Raw genomic sequence first — 25,376 nt, 5'->3', positions numbered from 1 at the left:
TATAGTCAAACAAGGTTAGTTTTAGATCGAATATACATTTCATGAGGGTAAAATGTCACTGCCTTGTCACATTGCCTTATAAATACTGAGGCCCATCTTAATGTTTGATTATTGAGTGAGATAAAATATTATGGTGCTTTGCAAATCTTAAACTACTATTTTGTGGAAGAATAGATGAATCAGTTCTCTAAAGCTTCATCTCATCTTTTTCATCAAATATTCTTGACAGTTTCTCTTTTCTTCTTAGCTAAGTGGTGCCCTAGTGGATAGAGTGACAGGTCTAGAGTCTGGAAGACTCAACTTCCTCAGTTCAAATCTGGCCTCAGATACTTACTAGCTGCATGACTCTGGGCAAGTCATTTAATCCTATTTACCTCAGTTTTCTCCATTTGGCAAACTCCTTTACTACATTGCCAAAAAAATCTCCAAATGGTATCACAAAGAGAGGGATATGACTAACAAAACAAAAATGTACTGATTCTAATTATGTATAATATATGATTTGTGTATATATATATAATATAATATATATGTATATATATATATAATGTATGGCATTTCTTGTAATGTTGAGTTTTATAACTAATTTAGAGACATTGTGTTGTCAAGGAAAGAGCAAAGAAATTGAATTTAGGAAACCTGGATTTCACTATTGTTGTTTTTTTGTTTTTGTTTTTGTTTTGTTTTGTTTTTTTTTTTTTGCAAGGCAATGGGGTTAAGTGGCTTGCCCAAGACCACACAGCTAGGTAATTATTAAGTGTCTGAGGCTGGTCACTACTGGTTTTCCAGTGTACTACCTTCATGATTTGGGGGGATTTAACCTCTTGGGCCTCACTGTTCTCCTTTGTAAAATGAGGTAGATAGATTGGATGATTTCTACATTTCCTTCCAGCTAAAAAATTTAAGGTCCTATGATCACAAATGCTTTTCTTTGGATACTTTCCAGTTATAAGTCTTAGATGTTTATGTCTAGATTATAATCTATTTGAGGGAAGTACATTTCTTTTTAATGGTTAGAGTACTAGAATTGAAATCAGGAAAAAAATCCTATCTAGGTTCAAATCCCTCTTCTGATATTAGCAGTTCTTTGACTCTGGACACAACCCTTTTGAGACTTAATTTCTTCAACCATGAAATGAGGGAGTTGGATGAAATGACTTCAGAAGTCTCTCCCATATCTAAATCTATGATCCTATACTGTATTACCTTACATGATTCCATGCAAAAGTAAGTGCTTAATAAATATTTGTAGATTGACCATTCATTGATGTTATAGTAGGAAGAGTCATTATTTTCTTTTGCATAACTGTCCAATCAAGCTTTGCTTATTACTAGTCAACATTTTAAGTCAGAGACTGCTATTTTGTTTGCAAACAAAAAATTCCCAGAACTGTAATTACTTTAAATTTATAAAAACTACAAAGCTATAAATGATAAAAGGAAGCTTATTCTAGTTAAGGGTAATAATAGTAAAACAACTTTTAGGAAAACTCTTAGACTGAACAAATGATCTCTGACTCTCAGGCTACTGAAAAATTTCCCCTACCCAACTAAATAAAAAACCTGAGTGATATTTTTAATCCATAATTTCAAAAAAAGGATAAGAAATTATGAATTATAAAATAGAGAGAAGATACGCTGAAAGTAAAAGAAACTTTAAGTGAACAATCTGCACTAGTGATTATAGATCTAAAATCTCCCCCAAAATAAAAATATGTACAAGGACACACATGAAATAGATAGCAATTCCAGTGTTCCTGAGGCAAGCAAATCAAGCAAACTTTTGAAATAGAGAAACAGTTTAAACAATTTTATCCTGAAAATTTTCTATCTGGACAAAACAATGCTTGTCACCAATGAGCTCTTTTGTAAATCCAAACTGCTCCTTTTCAGACCCAAGGCTTGCTTTTGATTTGTTTTTCCAATGAGTTATGTAGAGGTGTTTTTAATCTATGAAAATAGTATAAATGATATCAGTAGAGAAAGCATGCTATATTCAAGAGTTGAATTATTGGAGGGCAAAAAAAGGACAGAGGATAAGGCTAATAAGAAAGTTATGCTTATACATTTTTTTCCTTTCAATGTGCAAAGTTAAGTATGAAGTCATAATATTAGGTTTTCATAATGGCCTTTAGGATTATTTAGTCCAATTGATCATCTGAAAAAGAGAGACTTAGAGAGATTGTTTTTCTTGCCCAATAACAAAGAGACTCTTATTCTCTTTTAACCATTTAAATAATATACAGCCATTCCAATCTTCTGAGAAGATAAGTAGCAATCAATATTTGAAAATAATTCTTCTGATGGTAAATCCAGTGTTTCTAGTGTTTCATATACTTAGGAAGCATCAGGAGATTTAAATCCAAATCTTCCAGATTTCCTAATCCAGCATTCTAGCCTTTTATACCTTATGTTGTCCATTAACTTTGAATCAAGAGCACAATTGCCAAGTCCAAAGGATTCTTTTTCTTTCACTTCTATTTCTTTCAATTGTCTAAAAATATATATACCACTTCATGAAAGCACAATGTGTTCTCACCTGTATGTTTTTTAGCCAAGTCATGGTAAAGGAGTAATTAAAAATGAATTTTTTCAAGTTACTCTTTTGAGATTTCTAATTAAAAAAAATGATATTTAATTAAATTTCCATACAAGGAATTCTGAAAAACAAATGTACAAATATGTATCTTTTACTACCCAGAGATTACATACTTTTTCCAAATGTATTCTGTTGTTTTTATTATCGCTTTTCTGGGAACATTTTTGTCTCATCTCCCCCAAACCTCCTGTTTTTTTTCCTCCCCAGCTTTCCTCTGCCTATTCTTGCTTATTTCTTCCCTTCTTGGTTCAAACTATGAATTCTTTCTTTTAGAGCAAGGAGTGGTTTTTTAATCCACACTATTGATCCTGTACTTTTACACAATATAGTATATTCAGTTGGCATGTGGTGAGTATATGCAGTTGTTAAAGATGATGAGGGTCAATTAGTGACTCCTAGGGAATTCTGGTCCAGACCTAAGCTGAGAGTTAAAATTCATTAAGGGGACAGCAAGGTGGCAAAGTGAATAGAGCACAGGCTTTGGAGTCAGGAGGACCTGAGTTCGAATTTGGTCTCAGACACTTAATAATTACCTAGCTATGTGACCTTGGGCAAGTCACTTAACCCCATTGCCTTGCAAAAATAAAAAAAATTCATTAAGACAGTGTGAATTTTAAAATACTCTAGAGTCTATGTTAATAATCAAGGGATTAAAAGAATCAACTTAAAAGTAAAAAAAAAGGGGGGCAGCTAGGTGGCATAGTGGATAAAGTCCCAGCCCTGGAGTCAGGAGTACCTGGGTTCAAATCCGGTCTCAGATACTTAATAATTACCTAACTGTGTGGCCTTGGGCAAGCCACTTAACCCCGTTTGCCTCACAAAAACCTAAAAAAAAAAAGTAAAAAAAAGATACATAACACTTCTTTCTACCTTCACAATCACAAAAATCACTTTGTTTCTTGCTCTTCAGTCATAAAAATCAACTTTCTCTATCCCCTTAAAGGATCATTCTTGTTCATCTACTATAGATGAACTGTGGGGAGTAGGTCTTTCCAAATGGTGGAACAAAAGGGAAAGGAAGGATAAGGGACTTCACCTAAGTATAAGGAGTACAAGTTCTACTCCAACCTCAGTAGTATGTGGGCAGATTCCTTCTCAACTAACACTCAAAGCCCTAGTATTACTTGTATAAAACCATTGCAGCCTCTAACACATGGAAAACTGAACAAAGCAAAGGAGATTAAAAAAAGACTAAAGAGACTGAAGGCATGTCTCCTAGAAGGTTTGCTAGGTTTACAGAATGGATTTGCATTAATCTAGTAAAGTTAATTCTACTTAGGGAATATTTGAAGGAATCAATCAATGCTGGTTTTCCTAATAGGTCTGAATCAGACTGGTATATTAAAAAAAAGACGAGATAGTATTAGAACAAACTAGAGAGAAGAGTAGAAAGAATCTCAGAGACTATCAAGACCAATTTTTTTTTCATTTTATGGATGGGAAAATTGAGTTTGCAAGAGTCTGAGTAACTTGTCCAATGTCATATAAAATTGAGGTTTTTGAATAGATTTCTTTCAATTCCCATTCATGAATTTTCCCCCTTGTACCATAATTCTCTATCTTTCCTTCCCTCCTCTGTACATGGATTCTTGTATAAACTGTGAGAAAGGGGCGGCTCGGTGGCATAGTGGATAAAATATGGCCTTGGAGTCAGGAGTACCTGGGTTCAAATCCGGTCTCAGACACTTAATAATTACCTAGTTGTGTGGCCTTGGGCAACCCACTTAACCCTATTTGCCTTGCAAAAAAAAAACCCTAAAAAATAATAAACTGTGAGGAATATCACAACTACCCTATGGCATATGACAATGAACCAAATTGACAATAGTCACATGAATCAAACACTAACAAAGGGAGTCAGATTGTATTGTTCTATCATTATCAAGAAAAAAAATCATTGACTAGGAAATTTGGGGAATTTGGTGCTTATATGTGGAACAGAGGAGAGTTAATGGAACATTTTAATTAAAAAATTATTTCTGCAGTTCACATTGCTAAACTGAAAAGTTCATTTTGCTGCTATTCTTTGTTCAACATGGAGTCTTTCTTGATCCCCTACATCAGTGGGAGAATTATTCAATAGTAATAGGAAAGTTTATAAGAGAGAATGTTTAGGGGAAAAGGTATTGAGTTTGGTTTTGGACTTGTTAAGTTTAAGATGTTTACAGGACATCCAGTTTGATATTGCTAATAGGCAACTGGAGATATGAGTCTGAAAGTAAAGAGAAAAGTTAGGATTGTATAAGTAGATTTGAGAATTATTAACATAGAAGTGATCATTGAAACCATAGGAACTCATAAGATCACCTAGTAAATTGTGTAGAGGGAGAAGAAAAGAGGGATCAGGTAGAACTTGGGGGGAACACCCACCTTAAGCAGAAATGTATCCAGCAAAGAGAATTAGTCAGATAAATAGGGAAACCAGAAGAGAGTAGTGCTACAAAAACCTACTAGGAGAGGGTATCAAGGAGAAGAGAGTGATTGACAGTGTCAGAAGCTATAGAAAAACCAAGAAGGACAAGGCTTGAGAAAAGGCCATTAGATTTAGCACATAAAAGATCATTGATAACTTTAAAGAGTACTTTCAATTGAATAATAAGATTAGAAACCACACTGCAAAGAATGTTGGAGGAGAATCATGTTGAGATGGCTTTCACAGACTGGCACCATTGGAGGCAGAAGTCCAAATCAAGAGAGCAAACCCAATGTAGCATCAGTGATCTTAGTCTCATGGCAAGAGACCCTGGAGGAAAATCCAACCCAAGTAGCCTTCTGAACCTATAATAGGAACCTAGAAAAGGAGAAGCCCTTAAACTCAGAAACAATCAAGAAGGACCCAGACACAGCCTCCAGCAAGAGGGCCCTTCCTTCTCAAAGTCAAGAGTCCCAGAATCTTTTGATGGATGGGCCTAGCCTGGGTTAGACAGAACTTAGGATCAGTCAGGTCCTACTCATGCCTTTCAGTTGCACAGAATGATATGTGTACAGGCTTCTCAAACTAGATATTGAGCTGAATGAGATGAACAAACCAAGGAAAACTGAGTAATATGAAGAAACAACTGAAGAGGATTTCAATATGACAACAAGTTCAAGTAAAGACTTGTAAGAAAAAAATGTCTTGGTTATAAGGACTGTAGGGGTACTGAAAGAAGTGAAATAAAAGATGTAGAATGGAAAAACTAGGGAGAAAAAAATGACAAGGAAAACTGACACCATAGAAAAGACAATGGAAAATCTCCTTTAACAATATATGCTCTGAAAATTAGAATGTCAAATAGAAAACAGGCATTTAACAAAATAAAAAAAGAAATATTAAAGCAAAAAACAAATTATTTGAAAAAAGGGAGAAAATCTTAAAAAATATTATATTTAGGGGCAGCTAGGTGGAGCAGTGAATAGAACACCTGCCCTGGAATCAGGAGGACCTGAGTTCCAATCTGACTTCAGACACTTAATAATTACCTAGCTGTGTGACCTTGGGCAAGTCACTTAACCCCATTGCCTTGCAAAAAAAAGAGAAAAAATATTATAGTTAGGTGTATGCTAATGAGATATGTATGCTAATGAGATATTCTCAACCAATTTTCAAGGAAAATGTGTCCATGCCATACTTTTCTTTGTTTTCAAAAATTTAATACTTTATTTTTTCCCAATTGCATATAAAAAAAATTTTAACATTTTTTCTTTAAATTTTTGAGTTCCAAATTTCTTTTTTCCCTCCAAGCAATTTGACATAGGTTATGCATATGCAGTCATGCAAAACATATTTCTGTATTAGTCATGCTGGGAAAGAAAACACAAACAAAAAAAGAAAAGGATTTTTTTTTGTTTATTTTTAAAGTATGCTATGATCTGCATTCAAACTCTATCAGTTCTTTTTCTGGAGGTAGATTGCATTTGCCATCATAAGTCATTCAGAATTGTCTTGGAATAATATATTGCTCAGAATAGTTATATCATTCACTGTTGGTCACTGCACAATTCTGTATACAATAATGAGCTGATTCTGCTTATTTCACTTGCCATCAGTTCATATAAATCTTTCCAAATTTTTTCTGAGAGTATTCTGTTTATCAGTTTTTATAGAACAATAGTATTCCATCACAATCACATATCACACCTTCTTAAGTCATTATTTAATTGATGAACATCCCCTCCATTTTCAGTTCTTTGCCACCACAAAAAGAGTTGCTATAAATATTTTTGAACCTTTAGGTTCTTTTCCTTTTTGGAAAATAGACCTAATAGTGATATTACTGGGTCAGAGGATAGATACGGTTTACCTTTGAATAAAGTTTCAAATTGCTCTTCAGAATGTTTGAATCAGTTCACAGTTATACCAACAGTGCCTCAATTGTCCATCTTCTCTCCAACATTTGTTATTTTCCTTTTCTGCCATATTAGTTAATACTATAGGGGTGGGGTAGTAGTTGTTTTAATTTGCATCTCACTACTCAGTAGTGATTTAGAGCATTTTTTCATATGACCATAGATAACTTTGATTTTATTGTCTGAAAACTATCTGTTCATATCTTTTGTTGTTGTTGCTCAGTTGTTTTAATCATCTTTGTGATCCTACTGGGGGTTTTCTTGGCAAAGATATTGGAGTGATTTAGCCTTTCCTCCCCCAGCTCATTTCACAGATGAGGATCAGAGGCAAACAGAGTTAAGTGACTTGCCAAAGTTTACACAGCTAGTAAACATTTGAGGTCAGATTTGAGCTCAGGAAGATGAGTCTTGTTTACTTCAGGTCTGGCATCTATTCATTGTGCCACATAGCTGCCCTTGTATTTGTTGACCATTCACCAACTTGGGAATGACTTGTATTCTTATAAATTTGACCTTGTTTTCTATAGTTTTGAGAAATGAGACTTTTATCAAGAGAAACTTGCTATATTTTTTATTTATGATTATTAATTATGTATTTCCTTCCATCTTGTTTCTCTCCCTGTTTATCCTTCTCTCTCTCTCTCCCACCTTTCTTCACCCTATACCCTACTGCTTTTCCCAGTACTCCCTAGAATGCCCCCCCCAACTTGCTTCTTATACCCTTCCATACCTACTATCCTGTTGAGTATAGATTTTTGTACTTAACTAAGTTGTGTTTATTGTTCCCTCTTTGAGCCAATTCCAATAAAAGTAAAATTCAACCCACCTCACCATCACCCCCAAGTTCTTCCATCTTCCCCTCTATTGTAAAAACTTTGTACCTCTTTTATGTGAGACCATTAACTCTATTCTACTTCTCCCTCATTTCCCAGTGCATTCCTTTTTCTAACTCCCTAGTTTTATTTTTAAAAATATCGTCTAATCATATTCAACTCACACCCATACCCTATATGTATACTCCTTCTAATTGTACTAATAGTGATAAAATTTTTAGAATTTACAAATATCTTCCCATGTAGAAATGCAAACAGTTTAACCTTATTAAATTCCTTGTGATTTCTTTTCCTCTTTCCTTTTTTATGCTTCTCTTGAGTCTTTACAGAAAGTCAAAGTTCTAATTCAGCTGTGGTCTTTTCATTAGGATTACTTGAAAGTCCTTAATTTAATTTAATGCCCATTTTCCACCCTGAAGGATTTTACTCCATTTTGATGGGTGGTTACTTCTTGTTTGTGATCTTGTTTGCCCTTCAGGAAAAGATATTCCAAACCCTTCAGTCCTCTAATGTAGATGCTGCTAAATTTTGTGTGATCCTGATTGTGACTCCATGATATTTAAAATTTCTTCCTGGCTGCTTGTGATAATTTATCTTTTATCCAGGAATGGTGGAATTTTGCTATAATCTTCCTGGGAGTTTTCATTTTGGGATCTCTTTTAGAAGGTGATAGAAAGATTTTTTTCAATTTTAGTCATACCCAGTGTTTCTTGAATATTAGGGTAGTTTTCCTTAATAATTTCAGGTAATCCAACAATTTTTAAATGATCTCTTCTTGATCTATTTTTCAGATAAGTTATTTTTTCCAGTGGTATATTTCACATAACCTTGTAAATTTTTATTCTTTTGATTTTATTTTTTCTTAGTTTTTCATGGAATCATTAACTTTTACTTGACCAATTCTAATTTTTAAGAAATTATTTCTTCTAGTGATCTTTTGTACATCTTTTTCCATTTGGCCAAATCTACCTTTCGTCAATGAATTTCTGCATATCCCCCCCCCCTTCCCCCATATGTCCAATTATGTGTTTAAAAATTCTTTTCTTCAATGGATTTTTGTGGCCTTTTTAAAAAAAAGATTTGAGGGGTGGCTAGGTGGCGTAGTGGATAAAGCACCAGCCCTGGAGTCAGGAGTACCTGGGTTCAAATCCAGTCTCAGACACTTAATAATTACCTAGCTGTGTGGCCTTGGGCAAGCCACTTAACCCCATTTGTGTTGCAAAAACCTAAAAAAACAAACAAAAAAAAACCCAAAACATTTGACTAGTTTGTTTCTTAAAGTAATATTTTCTTTAATTTTTTTTGTCCCTCCTTTACAAAGATCTTCCTATTTTTTTGGTATGATTCTCATTTCTTTTCTAAATTTTCCCTCCATCTGTCTTGTTTGATTTTTTAAAATTTTCTTGGAACTCTTCCAGAAACTGTGACCAGGGTCACAGCTAATATTATAAAAAAAAAAATTGAGCTTGTCATATGATATTCTAAAAGGCAAGAGAAGGGCAGCTAGGTGGTCCAGTGGATAGAGCACTAGTCCTGGAGTCAGAAGTACCTGAGTTAAAATCCGGCCTCAGACACTTAATAATTACCTAGCTGTGTGGCCTTGGGCAAGCCACTTAACCCCATTGCCTTGCAAAAATTGAAAAAAATAAAAAAATTTTTAAAAAGGCAAGAGTTTTGGAAAGACAATTTAAAATCCTATGGGGCAGGAAATGAACCTTTAATAGGTTTCTATCCTGATAGAAAGACTAGAACTGAGTGGACATGTTGAAGTAGTTTAACATGCAGAATGAAGTAGAATAACATGAAAAAGTATTCATATTTGTTTAATTGAAATATAATGTGTGTGGGTGGATTGTTTTTATGTTAATGGGGAATAAAAAGCAAATATCTTCTCAGGGTTAGAGAAGATTCTAAGTGATAGGACACAAGGAATGTAAAGGAAGTGATTAAGAGGAAGGATAAAAAAAATTCTGAGATCAGGAATGGGACAAAGGAAAGAAAAGATTTGTATCAGAGAGGAAGTAGTCTTTCACTTAAAAGATTATAAGTCTCAGGCAAACTCCCTCTTTCTTTCTGTCTTTTTAAAAATGATATATTTTTATTTGTTTTGTTAAATATTTCCTAATTATATTTAATAATGTTTAACATTGATTTTTAAAAATTTTGAGTTACAAATTTTCTCCCTCTTTTTCCTCCCCGATTCCTTGAGAAGGCAAGAAATATGAAATTGATTAAACATGAAGTCATGCAAAACATTTTCATATTAGCTATGTTGCGAAAGAAAGCACAACCCTCCTGCCTCCAGAAAAATTTTAAAAAAGAAAAAGTATACTTTAATCTGCACTCAGAATTCATCATATCTTTTTTTTTTCTGGAAGTGTATAACATTTTCCATCATGGGTTCTTTGGAATAGTTTTAATAGCTAAGTCTTTGATAGTTGCTCATTTTTACAATATTACTGTTACTGTGTACAAAGTTCTATTACGCTCACTTTACTTTGGATCACTTCATTTTAGATTTTCCAGGTTTTCTGCAACATTCATTTTTATAAAGTTTCTCCCTCCCATCATATCCTCTCCCCACCCTGGGATATCAAGTAATCTGATACAGATTATACATGTACAATAGTGTTACATGTATTTCCACATTAATCACACTGTGAAAGAATTAGAACAAAAAAGGGAAAAACCATGAGAAGGAAAAGCAAATATATATATATATATATATATGTATATATATATATATATACATATATATATTTATGAAAGGTGAAAATACTATGTTTTGATCTACTTTCAGATTCTATATTCTTTCTTTGGACGTGGATGACATTTTTCAAAGCAGGTCTTTTAGAATTGACTTTGATTGCTGTATTGCTGAGAAGAGCTAATAGGTCTATCGTAACTGATTATCCCACAATGTGGTGTTAAGGTGTACAGTGTTCTCTAGGTTCTGCTCACTTCACTCAGCATCAGTTCATGTAAGTCTTTCCAGGTTTTTCTGAAATCTTCCTATTCATTATTACTTATAGAGCAATAATATTCCATTATATTCATGTACCACAACTTGTTCAGCCATTCTCCAATTGATGAGCTTCCACCATTCCAAATCTTTTATCACCACAAAAATAGCTGCTATAAATATTTTTGTATGAATAGGTTCTTTCCCCTTTTATTTGATCTCTTTGGGATACAGAGCTAGTATTACTGGGTCAAAGGATATACACAGTTTTATACCCTTTGTGTATAGTTCCAAATAATTTTTCAGAATGATTGGTCCAGTTTACAACTTCACTGATTGAGCATAAGGGTCCCTTCCCCCCACATTCTTTCTAGAATTTGTCTTTTTTCTTTATTGTCATTTAGCCAATCTGATAGATGTGAGATGATATTTGAATTGTTTTATTTTAATTTCTATATTCAACATGATTTAAAGAATTTTTATATGATTATTGATAGTTTTGATTTCATCTTTTGAAAGCTTTTATTAAGTGGTGAATGACTCATATTTTTATAAATTTGATTCAAAGCCCTATATATATATTTGAGAAATAAGCCTAGATCAGGAAAACTTGCTGAAAATGTTTTGCCAGTTTTATTTCCTTTTAAATTTGAATGCACTGATTTTGTTTTTGAAAATCTTTTTAATTTCACGTGATCAAAATCATGCATTTTACTTTTCATGATTATCTCTCCTGTGTGGTCATAAACTATTCCTTTATCTATATATCTGACAATTTTTTTTCTATGTTTCCATTTATGTCTAAATCATCTTTCTATTTTGGGTTTTATTATGGTATGTGATTTAAAATGTTGATTTATGCCTTGTTTTTACCATACTGCTTTCCAGTTTTCCCAGTTATTTTTATTAAATGGCAAGTTCTTGTCCCCAAAGCTTGGTTCTTTGGGTTTATCTATTCCATTAATCTATCATTCTATTTCTTAACTTTTATAAGATTATTTTTTTAATTACCACTGTGATATAGTTTGAAATTTGGTACTGATAGGTTGCCTTCCTTTGCATTCTATCTTTCTATTTGTAAAGAGGGAGATGGGAGCAAAGAAATGAAAAAAAATATGAAAGATCAGGAGAAAGAGAGAGATGAACAATCATAACTGAATGGAAAAGTGCATCCATAAGTCAAATTAGAATAGCAGAATGGATTAGAAAACAAAGGATTGGGAGGATACATATATAGAAATGAAGACTACCTGTAATGGAGGATTTGTAGCTCATTCAAAAGAAAGTTTGGTTTGCTTTAACATACTAAATAAATGGGAACTTTGAAATACAAGAATTTGGTGACTTTTGATTTGAAAGTTACTGGTTTATTATAACACATAAGTTCCTTGTGAGTAGGGGTTGTTTCATTCTTTTCATGTAGCACATTGCCTGGCACATAGCAAGTTCTTGCTGACTGATTGATGGGAAAAACCAGAAATATGTGAAAAAGAAAATTTAGGGTCAAGAGTTTTATGAGAATAAAGCAGAACTGTGGTAGAGCAGCAAAATCACTGGGCTAAAAGTGAGGACACCTGGTTTAAAAAAGGCAGTTCAAAACTGCTTTGGGGAAGCTAGGTAGCACAGTAATTAGAGCACCAGCCCTGGAGTCAGGTAGGACCTGAGTTCAAATTCGATCTCAGACACTTAATAATTATCTAGCTGTGTGCTTGGGCAAGTTACTTAATCCCCATTGTCTTGCAAAAAAAACCCCAGCTTGATTGCTTCACTGTCAATGTAATCTTTTTATTTTATTATTTAATTTTTTTCAATTATATATAAAGATAGTTTTCAATATTCATTTTTGTAAGACTTTAAGTTTCATATTTCCCCCCCCTCTTTTTCTTCCTTTCCCCTTCCCCTTGACAGCAAGCAATATGATATAGGTAACACATGTACAACTATGTTAAACATATTTCCATATTAGACATGTTGTAAAAGAAGAATCAAAACAAAAGAGAGAAAAGCATGAGAGAGAACAACCATAAAAGAAATCTTAAAAGTGAAAATAGTATGCTTTCATCTACATCTAGACTCCCTAGTTCTTTATCTGGATGTAGGTGGTATTTTCCATCACAAGTCTTTTAGAACTGTCTTTGATCATTGTGCTCCTCAGAACTAACTATGTCATAGCTGATCACCACACAGTTTTGGTGTTAAGATGTACAATGTTCTCCTGGCTCTGCTCACTTTACTCAGTATCAGTTCAAGTAGTCTTTCCAGGCTTTTCTGAAGTCTACCTGCTCATGATTTCTTACAGAATAATAGTATTCTATCACATTCATATACCACAATTTATCAGTTATTCCCCAATTGATGGACATCCCTTCAATTTCCAATTCTTTGCCACTAAAAACAAGCTGCTCTACCTATATTTGCAAATGTGGCTCTTTTTCCCTTCTGTCTATGTAATCTTAAATAAAGTCAAACTCACTGAACTTCAGATTCTTTATCTACAAAATAATGACATTGAATTAAATAATGTCTAAGGTCTCTTCTGGTTCTTTGATTCTATGAATTCACTTTTAATACTTTTTAAAATACCCTTCAATGTAATAAATCCTATGCTAAGTATAATGCAAAGAAAAATCTAATAAGGTTTTTGTTCTCAAGGTGCTGCTAAACTGATGGGTGAAGAAAAGAGTCCTTCAGAAATAAAAATGTTGGTAGAAACAAAGTGAAGACATATATGTAGACATATGCATCAAACTATAATTTTATAGAGATAGATATTTCAACAGAGAGAAATGAGGAATCTGGACTTAAAAAAAAGAGAATAGGTCATTCTGTGGATTTCATTATCATTATTAGGACAGCTAGGTGGTGCAGTGGACAGAGCACTGGCTTGGAGTCAGGAGGGAGTTTGAATCTGACCTCAGGCACTTGACACTTACTAGCTGTGTGACTTAGTAAGTCACTTAACTCTTTACCTCGAATCCAGAGATATCTCCAGTCCTCCTGATTCATATCTGGCCACAGGACCCAGATGACTCTGGAGGAGAAAATGAGGCTGTGACTTAACACAGTACTCCCCTCACTCAAATCCAATTTATGTACTTGTCTTGTCATCACCTCCCTGATGTCTTCCTCAAGAATGAAGGACAAACATCATCATCATTATTATTATTTTACATTTTCTTAGCAGCAGCAGTGTTCTAGCCATTCGTTTTTCTTCTAGTTCTACTTTTAAAGTAGAAAAGACATTATAATTTTGGACATATTTGCAATTACTTTGATTTAATGCCTGGAAAAGTGAATGAGGTCAAATCTTTAGAGAACTTCAAAAGAACATAGCATATTTCATCATAATAGCTCAAGGATTAAATCTGTTATTTATTTGCTTGCTTATAAAGAGTTTTCTAAATATTTGTCTTGTGGGAGCTAATGATAGATTAGGGCCTTTAAGACTCTGAATAGGGAATGTTGACTAAGTGAGAGACATTGAAAGGAATCATTTAGAGAAGTAGGTAATCATTGAACCTTTCATAAGGGGGGAAAAAAGTGTATAAAAATATGACTAGGCATAGAAATGGTCCAGAAGGAATGGTTCCTGATGCCAAGGGAGGCAGAAGGCACCAATGACTCCCTCCAGGGACGTCAGTAAGAGGGTAAGAAAGAGCATTCGATAAATATGTAGTTGTAAAATTTGATGTATGCTGAAGAGATGTGTAAGAATGTTAGCATAATGCTAACTTATCTTTCGTTTTCCTCTTCTATTCCCAAATAGAGGTAGAAAGGGTCATTTGGGGATATACTAGCATCCAGAAAGAAACTGGGACCTTTTTATTGATTCTAGAAGTTTCCAATTGACATTGATCTCTTCCTCCACTAATGAAGTCAATTGTTATACTCCCAAGAGAGTAAGATTATCCACTCAGAATCACAATATTTCCTGAAGGATTTTGTCCTTTCCAGACAAATAAATGGGACTACATAAAATGAAAACTCAGTAATTCTTCTTTACAAATTATCTGTGGCCCCTATGTTGAAATCAGGGCATGTGATGGATGTTGAAACTCTAGAGGTAGCTGGTGGCACAGTGGATATTATGAAGATTCCTGAGTTCAAACTCAGATGCTCACTAACTGAGTGATCCTGGACAAGTCACTTAACCTATATTTGTTTCAGTCTCCTCAATTGTAAAATGGAGATAATAATACCACTTAACCCATAAAGTTGTGAGCTTCAGATGAGATAATATTTATTAAAAAGTACTTAATATGGTGCCTGGCAAAGAATAGGCATTATATCAATTATTATTTCCTTCCTATGTTAGGACTGCTGGAAGATGCCCTCATCTGTTGTTCGTTTTTTTCCAATGCATCTTATCCACTGTATAATATCATAATTAACTGTATGTTTGTGAAGCCTAGAAATTTATAATTAGGGTAATGCAGAGAATCATAGAATTGGAAGAACCCTTAAAGATCATTTAGTCTTTTAAATATCTTCATTTTAAAACCAGAAAATTGGAAACTCAGAGAGCTGAAGTGACTTATTTACAATGACCCAGATGTAAGTCTGAAAGGGGTTTGTCCCGTCAAAAGTGTAGGGAGTGCCTACACAGATTCCACAGAGAAAGCAAATAAAAGGAACATAAGCTTCAAACAGAGTACAAGGGAACCAGTTGGAACCAGCTTAGGAGATCCATTGTTAAATTTTTCAGTGGGAATGTTTACATCTCATAAATCAGCAAATGCTACAAATCAAGGTTTGACTTATTGTTTTGTTGTCTAGACTTAAAGTTATGCAAAAATGTTGATTCATATTAAACATAAAAGTATATAGTGTATACTTCTTTTTTTTTTCTTTGAGAGACAATTGCTAAAAATTTACTAGCATCCAAATGTGTTCAAACCACACAAGTCACCATGGATATTCCAAGTCATTCCTTTAATCTCTTGTATAGCTATTGGGTAGTGTTATTCAGCTAGGATTACTACTCACCTATACTTTTCATATTACATACCTCTACTCCCAGACCTCTTTTTGGACTGAACAATTTGCCCTACTCTTTCCCTTGGCTCCACTCCTCAGAAAAGAGTTTTCCTTTTAATCCTATATGGGGAAGAAACAAAGAAAAAAAGAGTAATTTCCAGCTCATTTACAAACTTTTCTCAGCACCAAAACTGCTAAACTCATTTTGTCTAGGACTATTTTGAATCCACCTTCTTCTCTTAGGCTTTTGAGAAGATTAAAAAAAAAAAAGAATTGTCTCCCTTCTGCTATGTTTTTTGCAAGGCAAACAGGGTTAAGTGGCTTGCCCAAGGCCACACAGCTAGGTAATTATTAGGTGTCTGAGACCAGATTTGAACCCAGGTACTCCTGACTCCAGGGGCTGGTGCTTTATCCACTGCACCACCTAGCCACTCCATCCCTTCTGTAACAGTTCCAAACTCCCCTTATTCCAGGAAAGAGCTTGATACTTATAGGGGAGAAAATCTTTCTCCCTTCTGGATACTTTACCACTGATTTCCCTCCACCATTATTACTCAACGACATACACATAAGTCAGTAATTCAATGATAAACCATTTTATCTTCCTGGAACCCTGAATCAGGAGGCAAAAAAAAAAAACCAAACCCCAAGAAAGCGAAATCAAGAAACAAGCTCATTTTTCTCCTAAAAGGGAATAAGAGTCAAATAAAGGCCAGGGAAACGTGAATTCATCAATTTTGCTCTCAGCAATGAGACAGGCTTGAACCACTAGGTATTTCATAAATCATTTCTGAAATGAAGATAAATTAAGAAGTTTCTGATGAGGGTAAAAGAGGACAATTTAAAAGCTGGCTTGAAGCTTAACATCAAAAATAATAACACCCCCACCCATTAAAATCTTGACATTTCCTGACAAAGAAGAAGAAATGGAAGCAATGTCTGGTTTTATATTCTTGGACACAAAAGATAACTGCAGATGATGACTACAGCCATGGAATTAAAAGACACTTGCTCCTTGGACGAAAAGCTATGGCAAATCTAGACAATATACTAAAAAAGCAGAGACATCACCCTGCCAAGAAAGGTCCATATTATCAAAGCTATGTATATAGTACATACTAAATACTGCTAAGTAGTCATGTATGACTTTGAGATGAACTCCAAGGAAGGCTGAACACTAGAATCCGATGCTTTCAAACTGTGCTCCTGGAGAAGACTATAAGAATCCCTAGAACAGTTAGTAGATCAAATCAATTTTAAAGAAATTAATTCAGACTATTCACTGGAAGGTTAAAAACTGAAACTGAAGCTTAAATACTTTTGCCATATATTGAGACCATGGGACTCATTGGAAAAGACCCTGGTAATGAGAAAGATTGAAGGTAAAAGGGAAACAACAAACAGACAGACTTCAAGAGATAGTGGAGAATAGAAGGACCTGGCATGCTACGGTCCTGGGGTGGGGGGTGGGGGTCACAAAGAGACTGATATGACTGAACAGCAACAACATCTTAATTATTACATCCAATATATTTGTCTCTTATCTTCACTCCAGCTCCATTCTTTGAGTCTCTCCTTATACAAGTCTTCTGTTATGATGGAAGAGAAGAATAACCTTTTAGATAGTTTCTCTAGGGGCTCATGTAGAACAACATTGGGTAGTTCTTGTCTAACAGTGAACATAATTGATTTAGACTAGATTCCTGCAGGTGCCCAGATTGTCTAGTCTTAAAGTTCCTTAACAAAGGATTATTAATGATAACAATCAATACTTATATAGCATTGTAAGGTTTACAAAGCACTTCAGAAATATTTCATTTGATTCTTGCATCCCTAGGAGATAGGAGCTAGTATTATCCCTAGCTAGTATTATATAATTGAGAAAACTAAACTAGACTAGTTCGTAAAGTGATTTACCCAAGGTCATATTAACATCTGAGACTACATTCGAACTCAGATCTTTGAGACTCCAGGTCCAATAGTCTTTGGTTGTTGTTCAGTTGTGTCTGACTCTTCATGAACATATTTGGTGTTTTCTTGGCAAAGATATTGTAGTGGTTTGCTATTTCTTTCTCCAGCTCATTTTAGATATGAGGAAACAGCCAAATAGGGTTAAGTGATATGCCTAGGATCACATAATAAGTGTCTGAGACTGAATTTGAACTCGGAAAAAGGAATCTTCCTAACTCTAAGCCCAGCACTCTGTCCACTATGCCACTTAGTTGTGGTCTAGATGTTGTACCATTTAGCCTTATCAAGGGAAATACCTTCAAAACAGGGAATATCAGGAATTCGTCCAGGATAAAGCATTGATTCAGCTGAACACAATTTACTTGCCCTGTTGTTCATATTAAGGGTCTGAAGCTTCAGGGAGGGATTTTTGGCCTCTTGTGTAATGGCTGTTTTGTACTCAGGTAACCAGGAAGCTATAACAATGGTCCAACTTTATATCCTCTGAGTCAATCTTGTCTCAAGGATAGTTTTAATATTTTTCCTTTGGTTTTTACAAGGCAATGGAGTTAAGTGACTTGCCTAACGCTACACAACTAGGTAATTATTAATGCTGGATTTGAACACAGGACCCCAGGACTGATGCTCTATCCACTGTGCCACCTACCTGCCCTTAGTTTTAATATTTTTTTAAGGAAAAAAGACTAGCCTTTCATGAGAAGTTAGGGTTTGGGTTCTTGATTCCACCATCAGTTCTCTAGCAACCTGCTACCCTGGGATTATGCTTCTGCCAATAAATTTCTGACTTTCACATGTCCTTTTTGTTAATACCTTTTCCCCCCCAGGAGACAAGGGATTGCTAGTTCAATTACCTTGACAATAACTGTTGTTTTGCTAATGGTTTTTTATTATTTTGTGGGTAGGATTTTTTTTTTTAAGTAGCAACCTTAGCTTTAGAAATTTCATTGCCAGATTCCTCACTGTAGGCAGCAAAGTCTGAAAGACTTTGTTGTAGAGACAATCTCCATATCTTTATATTTAACAAAATCCTTCCTTGTTCCTTCCCCCACGCTTTCCCTTGGATTGACCCTCCACTCCAATTTTGGTTATACACTACAAAATTTAAGATAAAAATGAAAATATAAACAATTGAACAAAAAAAGAATAACTAATTCCTAATAAAAGACTGGAATGTGCATTTAGGATTTTAAAATCTTATATATAGTAGGAGAAAGGACATTATGCAGAGCAGAAAGAAGTCTAGATTAGAAGGGAAAAGTCCTGACTCCTCATGTTAGCTTTGCCATTTGTTCACTGTGTGATCTTGCAAGTCCATTCACCTCTTTAAGTCTCAGTTTCTTCCTCTGTAAAGTGAGAGGTTTGGACCAAATGATCTAATATCCCCTTAAATTCCAACAATCTATGAATACTTAATGCTCCACCTACTTTTGCTTGTGGATAGGCAAAAGGAGGAACAATAAACAGTAACTGTGAGGGTGGTAGGAAAGGGAGGGTTAGCTTTGGGTTATTTTATGACATAAATATCCTGTTCACAAAGTCAGAAAAATATCCTGAGGCTCTGATGGTCTAGCAATGTGCTGAATGATTCATTGTGATAATCTAGCTGTCCAAAGTCTTATTCTCTACCCACACACCTTCAGTCACCCCCCCCACACACACACACACACACTTTACCTGAGCTGAACACTTTTACCTCCAGTATCAGTCCTCTTGCCAAACTAGGATTGGTTACCCGACTTTAACAGAAACTAGGTAAAAGCTTTGAACCTAAAAAGAGAGCTTCAGGTAGACACTGCCAGGGATGTCATTGGCTCTCCTACCTTTTCCTCCTCTTCCCTTTGAACTCCCAGGGTGCCCTGGTTCTTACAATGCCAGCCTGGATTCCTGACTACACAGAGGATCAAGAATATAGATAATGAATAAAGCAAGCACAGATACCAATTGTCAAGATGGGGGGTGGGGGGAAGGTGAGGAGATTAGAAAGTCAATAGAACAATGAGAACTGGAAAAGTCAGTATCCAAATATCTATGTGTAGCTAGCTCAGCAGACTCTGACCTTGGCAGGACTGTGTCTGCCAGGGTATAGACTTCCCTACTCTTTTTATATTCAGCTCTAATTCCTGCCCTAAGACCAGAGACACTGGGGTAGTCTAGAAGAGACAAAAGGCCACTACTGGACACAAGCCCTATCCACACTCATGGTCCTGTTCAATTGCCCTCCAAAATGTTAAAAAAAAAATCAAAAACCAAAAACTGCTTCAGGTCTGATTGCCTTACTTTCACTAATACCTGCCCTTTTGTCCATCCTGTAATTCTGGTAGAGAGTGATGACCACTTGTTTGATATATTATAATGGAGATTACTTTTAGGTATAAATTGAACTGGTTAGACTAGGAAGTCCTATCCGGTTCTAAATTAGATGGATTTTGTGATCTGAATATGTTCTCCAACATGGACAGCTTTTGTGGTTCCCTTGCTTTTTAAGGAGAGTTTGTCCTCCTACCTCCTGTATGTGAACTCCTAAGAATTTGATTTCATTTGGAAGACTTTTCATTCCTACTGACTAAAGCAGATAGAATAAAATCAGGCTTAGTGCTGCCACTAATGAAAACTAGGGGCCTACAAGGAGTACAAGACCTCTCTAGCTATAGGGGAAGGGTTCAGTAAAAACAGAACACTGGATTGGACTGAGGACTTTGGTCTCCATCTACTATATAGGTATACAGTCAAAAGCGATTAAGTTTTAACTTGTAACTTTATAAAAGTGATGAGAAATTCCCCTATTTCATAAATCCTCTTATTGATCAGATTTGGGAACAGATAAGAGGTCAGGGCCCTTGCAAAGAATCTCCTGGTAATTGAACAATTTGCATTTTTGAAGGGTGCTTAGAGATGACTTCCTTAGCAAAACAAAACAAAGGACTCCCCTTCTAAAGTTTCACTAGGTATATATTTGCCATAAGAGATCTTATAAGTCTCTCTTTCTGTTGGAATGTGTCCCACCTCCTCTCCACTCACCCTCCCACCCCTCCTTTTCTTCCTCTCTTACTGCATTCCCTCCACCTTTTCCCATACCTTACTCCTTCCCCATCCTGCATTAGGGGCTGTACCTTTCTTTGATTAGACAAGGCAAAGGTGATGCTTCAGATCATACCTCTGGAAGGACAATGCTATTTAAGTCAAGGAAGCAGCCCATCTGAAGGGGTATGATCCTGGAGATTGAATCCTCCATCTAGATAGTTTGGACTTAGAGAAATATCATTAAATATGCTTGTTAACCTAATTCTGTTTTGCTCTTTCTTAAGGCAAAAACTTTTATTAACTTTTGTCCTTGAGAATAGACCAGTAGAAGAAACTCATTTGGAGGAGATCCATCTTTTATATACCATGCCTAATTTTCCCCTTCACCTGTTGAATTTTACGGCTATCACTGCTGCCTCTTCCATTTCCTTATTAGTAGCAATGACTAAGGTAACCCCAGGAACATCCTTCTCTATTATGGCAGTGTCAGACTATTGTACTCACTGGGAAAAACTTGTAGCATCATATAACTGCCTGGCTTGGTGTGTAATTCCTGCAGTAAGGGAGACTGAGACATACCAATTTTTTGAGCTTGGTAGTTCAGAGGGGCAGCAGACTAAGTCAAGATGAATTTTACACCAAGTGTGGCAATAAGATGGTGGAGGAGGGGTGCATGGGACCGGGCTGCTTAAGTAGGGGTAAAGGGGTAACCAAGAGTGGAAATGAAACAGTGGAATTGAGCCTTCTGTACCTGCAGCCCAGGTAAAATAGGGAGATCTAAATTTTTTTTTAATAGCATTACTATCATTATTCAAGTCAAGTAAAATCAACAGGCATTGATTAAGTGCTCACTGTGCATCAGGTACTGTGCTAAACACTGGAAGTACAAACAAGAGGAAAAGAATAACAACCTGTCCTCAAGTTACATTCAAATGAGGGTAGAAATACATAAAAAGCTGAAAAGCTAGAAATTGGAAAAGTTAGGAGCAGAGCCCACAAGAAAGGAAGGGTCTAAACAAGGTCAAGTAAAATGCTTAGTATCAATTTTGATTAAAATGAACTTTGGGGAAACATGGTAATGTCTTTGTGGGCACTACCCCTGGCTCACTCATCCTTTTATTTTTTTAAATCACTTGTACTTTCAATTCTTTTATCTGAAAAATGGGTTAATTTCTGTCAGTGGGACAGGAATAGGGTCTAATGGGCATTTTGACTGAAATGTAGACCTTTATATAAATGTAATTATATTTTACTACTGAACAGCCAAGACTACAGAGAAAAACAATGTTAAATCATATTTTTGATTTAATATTGAAATTTATTCATCTTCAACCTTTTTGTCTATTTAGGGTAATGTTGAATTCTACAACATTAATTTATTGTTCTCATACCCATCGTTAGGAGGGCACTTATCCTTCCCTTCTTATGTGGAGTGATCCAAAGAGTTAGACCCAGGTCACCTTTAGAACTGGAGCATTTGGGAAGAGGAAGTGTTGTGAATGAATGACATGTTTTTGATCTCAGCAGGATACTGATGCTTCTCTTTGTGCATTCATAGTGTTGGCTAAAACAAGACTGCAGTAGTTGCAGTGTATTTACTTCTTTGTTGTTTCGTACAACATGATGCCAGCAACAGTCCTAGCAGCTGAATTACCCAGCAGGTGCCAACAAAAGACAGAATAATGATGGGAGTGCTAAAGAAGAGGAAAACAGAGTTTGAGACCATATCATGCCTACTATCATTTACTATGCCAGCAAGTTAATGAATGAAAATGGGGGGAAAGATTTCCCCACTTGTTAAGTTCTAGCAATATAAATAGAAAGTACTAGAAAGACTAGTATGTCTCAAAGAATGATATTCTTAATAGTGGGAGTAGAGGTGAGGAGACACAACACATTAAAGAAAGTTCAATTTCAGGGCAGATGGAAAGTTCCAGAAGTCTTAGGGGTTTAGCAGTGGTACAGATGACAAAGCCCAGAGGTTCTTAGATCACCTCAGTAATTAAGATGGTTAAATTGAAAGGACCAGGAGACCGCAGGGAATAGAGGCTGAGCAGATGGTAAGGCCTGGAGGATCTTAGGAGGCAGTGACAGGGCAAAGGGTCTGCTCTTTCTCCAAATTATCAGAAAGAATGGAGTTATCAACTCGCATCTCACACAAACCCTCTGAGCAGTCAAGTGGCCCAAGGCAAAAGGAAGGTAGAGGGGTAGACTACCCTGGTGGTGGTGGTACTCTTGTTGCCTGGATATCCTAGGAGGCAGATGAAGTTCTGGGGCAGACCAGGTTGGGGGAGGGAGGTTCAGAAGAGGGTTCCATACTGCCCTCCAGTAGTGGCAGCTCTTCCCCTGTCCATTTGTCTTGGTTGGATTCTGATGAGGTTTGGTGGAAGATAATTGAGCTGAAAACTCCTGGTAGAAGTTAATTTTCCCTTACTGGTTCATCTTTAATAGGTTTGCCTGTCTATGTTAAAGGAAAAAAGGAGTATTGATATCTTTTATTTTTATATCACTTATATTTCCTGATATATCCCTTCCTTTTCTTCTTTCCAGGGACACATCCCAAATTTTAAAAAAGGGGGAAAAAAAGGAGGAGAAGTGAGCAAACTATCTCATATATATTTTAAAAAAAATTGTCTATCATTATATGAATGTTCCACACTCACAGTACATCACATTTGCAAAGAGCAGGAAAGGTACCTTCTCCTATCTCTTCTTTTTGGCCATGCTTAGACATTAAAATTTTGCAGTGTTCACTTTTGTTTCAGTTATTGCTGTTCTTTCTTTTATAAAAAAATGTTTTTAAATTATGCATTAGAAAATTATTACAAACATAGCTATTTCTCTGTACAAATAAGATAGAGATTTCTGAATGAAACATTAAATCTAGCTCATATACCTTGTTCTTTTTAATTTACATTAAATTTAATGCAGTGGTAGCAACATTGTTTTACTTGTCTCTGTCCTTTTATTAATTCTATCTCTTTGAGCTTTATGTATTAAAAAAAATTCCTTTTCTTTTACTTTCCACTCTTTTCTTTTTTTGCAACATTATTGTAATGCCCTGATGCCTGCAGGGCTAGCAATGTCCTGAATAGTATGATCAAATGAGATATTTGTTTTTTAATGATGTACAGAAATGTATGTCTTGATATTCAGTTAGAGTCTATTGCTTTGCCACCAAGAGGTGGGAGGCATGTTTCAATCTCAGTTTTACTGAGTCATTTCATTGATCAGTTTTAAAGCTTTCCTAGTTTCTTTTCTTTATAATACTTTAGTTATTGAATAGTAGTTTTGGTTCTGCTCACTTTACTCTACATCAATTCATTCAGTTCTTCCCAGATTTCTCTGAAACTTTCTTATCAGTCAATCAGTAAAGACTTATAATGTGCCTATAATGTGTTCCCAAGAACTATACTTTAAAGATAATTATGTTAAACTATTTAAGGACTCTTATCTTTGTTGGAATTTTCCATTGTGGTTATTTAAGGCTCTTCCAAATACTTGGGGATTTCTTCAGAATTCAGTTTTATTCCAGAAGCAACTTGAAGAGATTGGAGGAGTGGAGGGGGAGGCCCAGAAGATATCGAACATTTCTGTTCAGATTAAATTCAGGATAACTTCAGACAACTGATTTTGCTCAGTCTTTGTGATCAATACCACCTTAATTGCTTCAGGGTTGTCCTCCTGGAAGCAGGATCTTACTATTTTTAAGGGAATCTATTTTTGTGTAAATTGTTTAGTTTTAAATGGTTTTCTGGAAATTCCAATGCCCCTGAACCAACAGGACAATAATTGTATGTGGACACGGACAACCACTGAAAACTCAACAGAGAGATAATGCAATCCAAGATGGTTCCCTGGATTTTAGGATTGTTTGACTACTGTCCTGAAGAAACTGTTTAAGTTTTGTTTCTTAATTAGAGATTTGAAAAGCCAACAACAATTTTATCATAAAGATTTTGTTGTGATTGTTTTAGGGAGACTCACTTGAAAAGACAAAGGTTATTTTAAATTATTTTTATTTTATTTAAGGTAATGGGTTAAATGACTTGCCTAAGGTCACACAACTTGGCAACTATTAAGTGTCTGAGGCTGGATTTGAACTCAGATCCTCCTGACTCAAGGGCTGGTGCTTTATCCACTGTGTCACCTTGCTGCCCAAAAAGACAATATTAACCTCTCCAGGAGTCCAGAAATATTTCTGGAAATGAGAATTTGGACATTTTTGCCAATCATAACTCATTTAATTAGCTGAGGGTTGGCAGGAAATGTGGCATCACTTTCTACTTTCACCCTTAAATTGTGAATTGTGAACTGAACTTCTCCTTTTGCAGCTTCCAGTGAGTTGTTGGTGAAGAATCTAGAGTTCAGACTTCAGGAACATTTCACTAGATATCTGCTGTTTGTGCTTGGGAACTGGAGCACACGTCCTGGTGCAAGAGAGTCTGGATTTGTGGCTTCTTGGGGTTACTCTGAGACTTTCCCAGCACAGTAGGCAGAGGCAGGCCCTGGCAACAGCAGCTTCCATGCTGCTCCAGAGAACACAGGGGGGCAGTGGAAGCACATGTCAAGTTCGTCAGAGCCCAGTGGCGTCAGTCCCCACCAGTAGCAGCTCAAGCCTGCTCACTGACAGCAATGTCCTGTCTCAGGGCAGAAGAACTCAGGTCCTGTTCATGGGAGCTGT

The 25,376-nt window shown here is 35.6% G+C and overlaps 1 protein-coding gene and 1 long non-coding RNA gene across 4 annotated transcripts in view; one reads left to right on the top strand and one right to left on the bottom strand.

The window, feature by feature from the left end:
* The window catches only part of CCDC192 (coiled-coil domain containing 192), a 392,505-nt gene that overhangs the window by 233,950 nt on the left and 133,179 nt on the right, over positions 1 to 25,376 (top strand). The window lies entirely within an intron of this gene.
* Positions 13,651 to 19,552, bottom strand: LOC141502186 (uncharacterized). Its single transcript, XR_012472439.1, has 3 exons — positions 19,346 to 19,552; positions 15,732 to 15,820; positions 13,651 to 13,754 (listed from the first exon to the last, which is right to left on the bottom strand). It is a non-coding gene; the product is annotated as an uncharacterized LOC141502186 (long non-coding RNA).

This window comes from Macrotis lagotis, chromosome X, assembly GCF_037893015.1.
Source record: "Macrotis lagotis isolate mMagLag1 chromosome X, bilby.v1.9.chrom.fasta, whole genome shotgun sequence".
Taxonomy (NCBI): Eukaryota; Metazoa; Chordata; class Mammalia; order Peramelemorphia; family Peramelidae; genus Macrotis; species Macrotis lagotis.
This window is presented reverse-complemented; position numbering and strand designations above follow the sequence as displayed.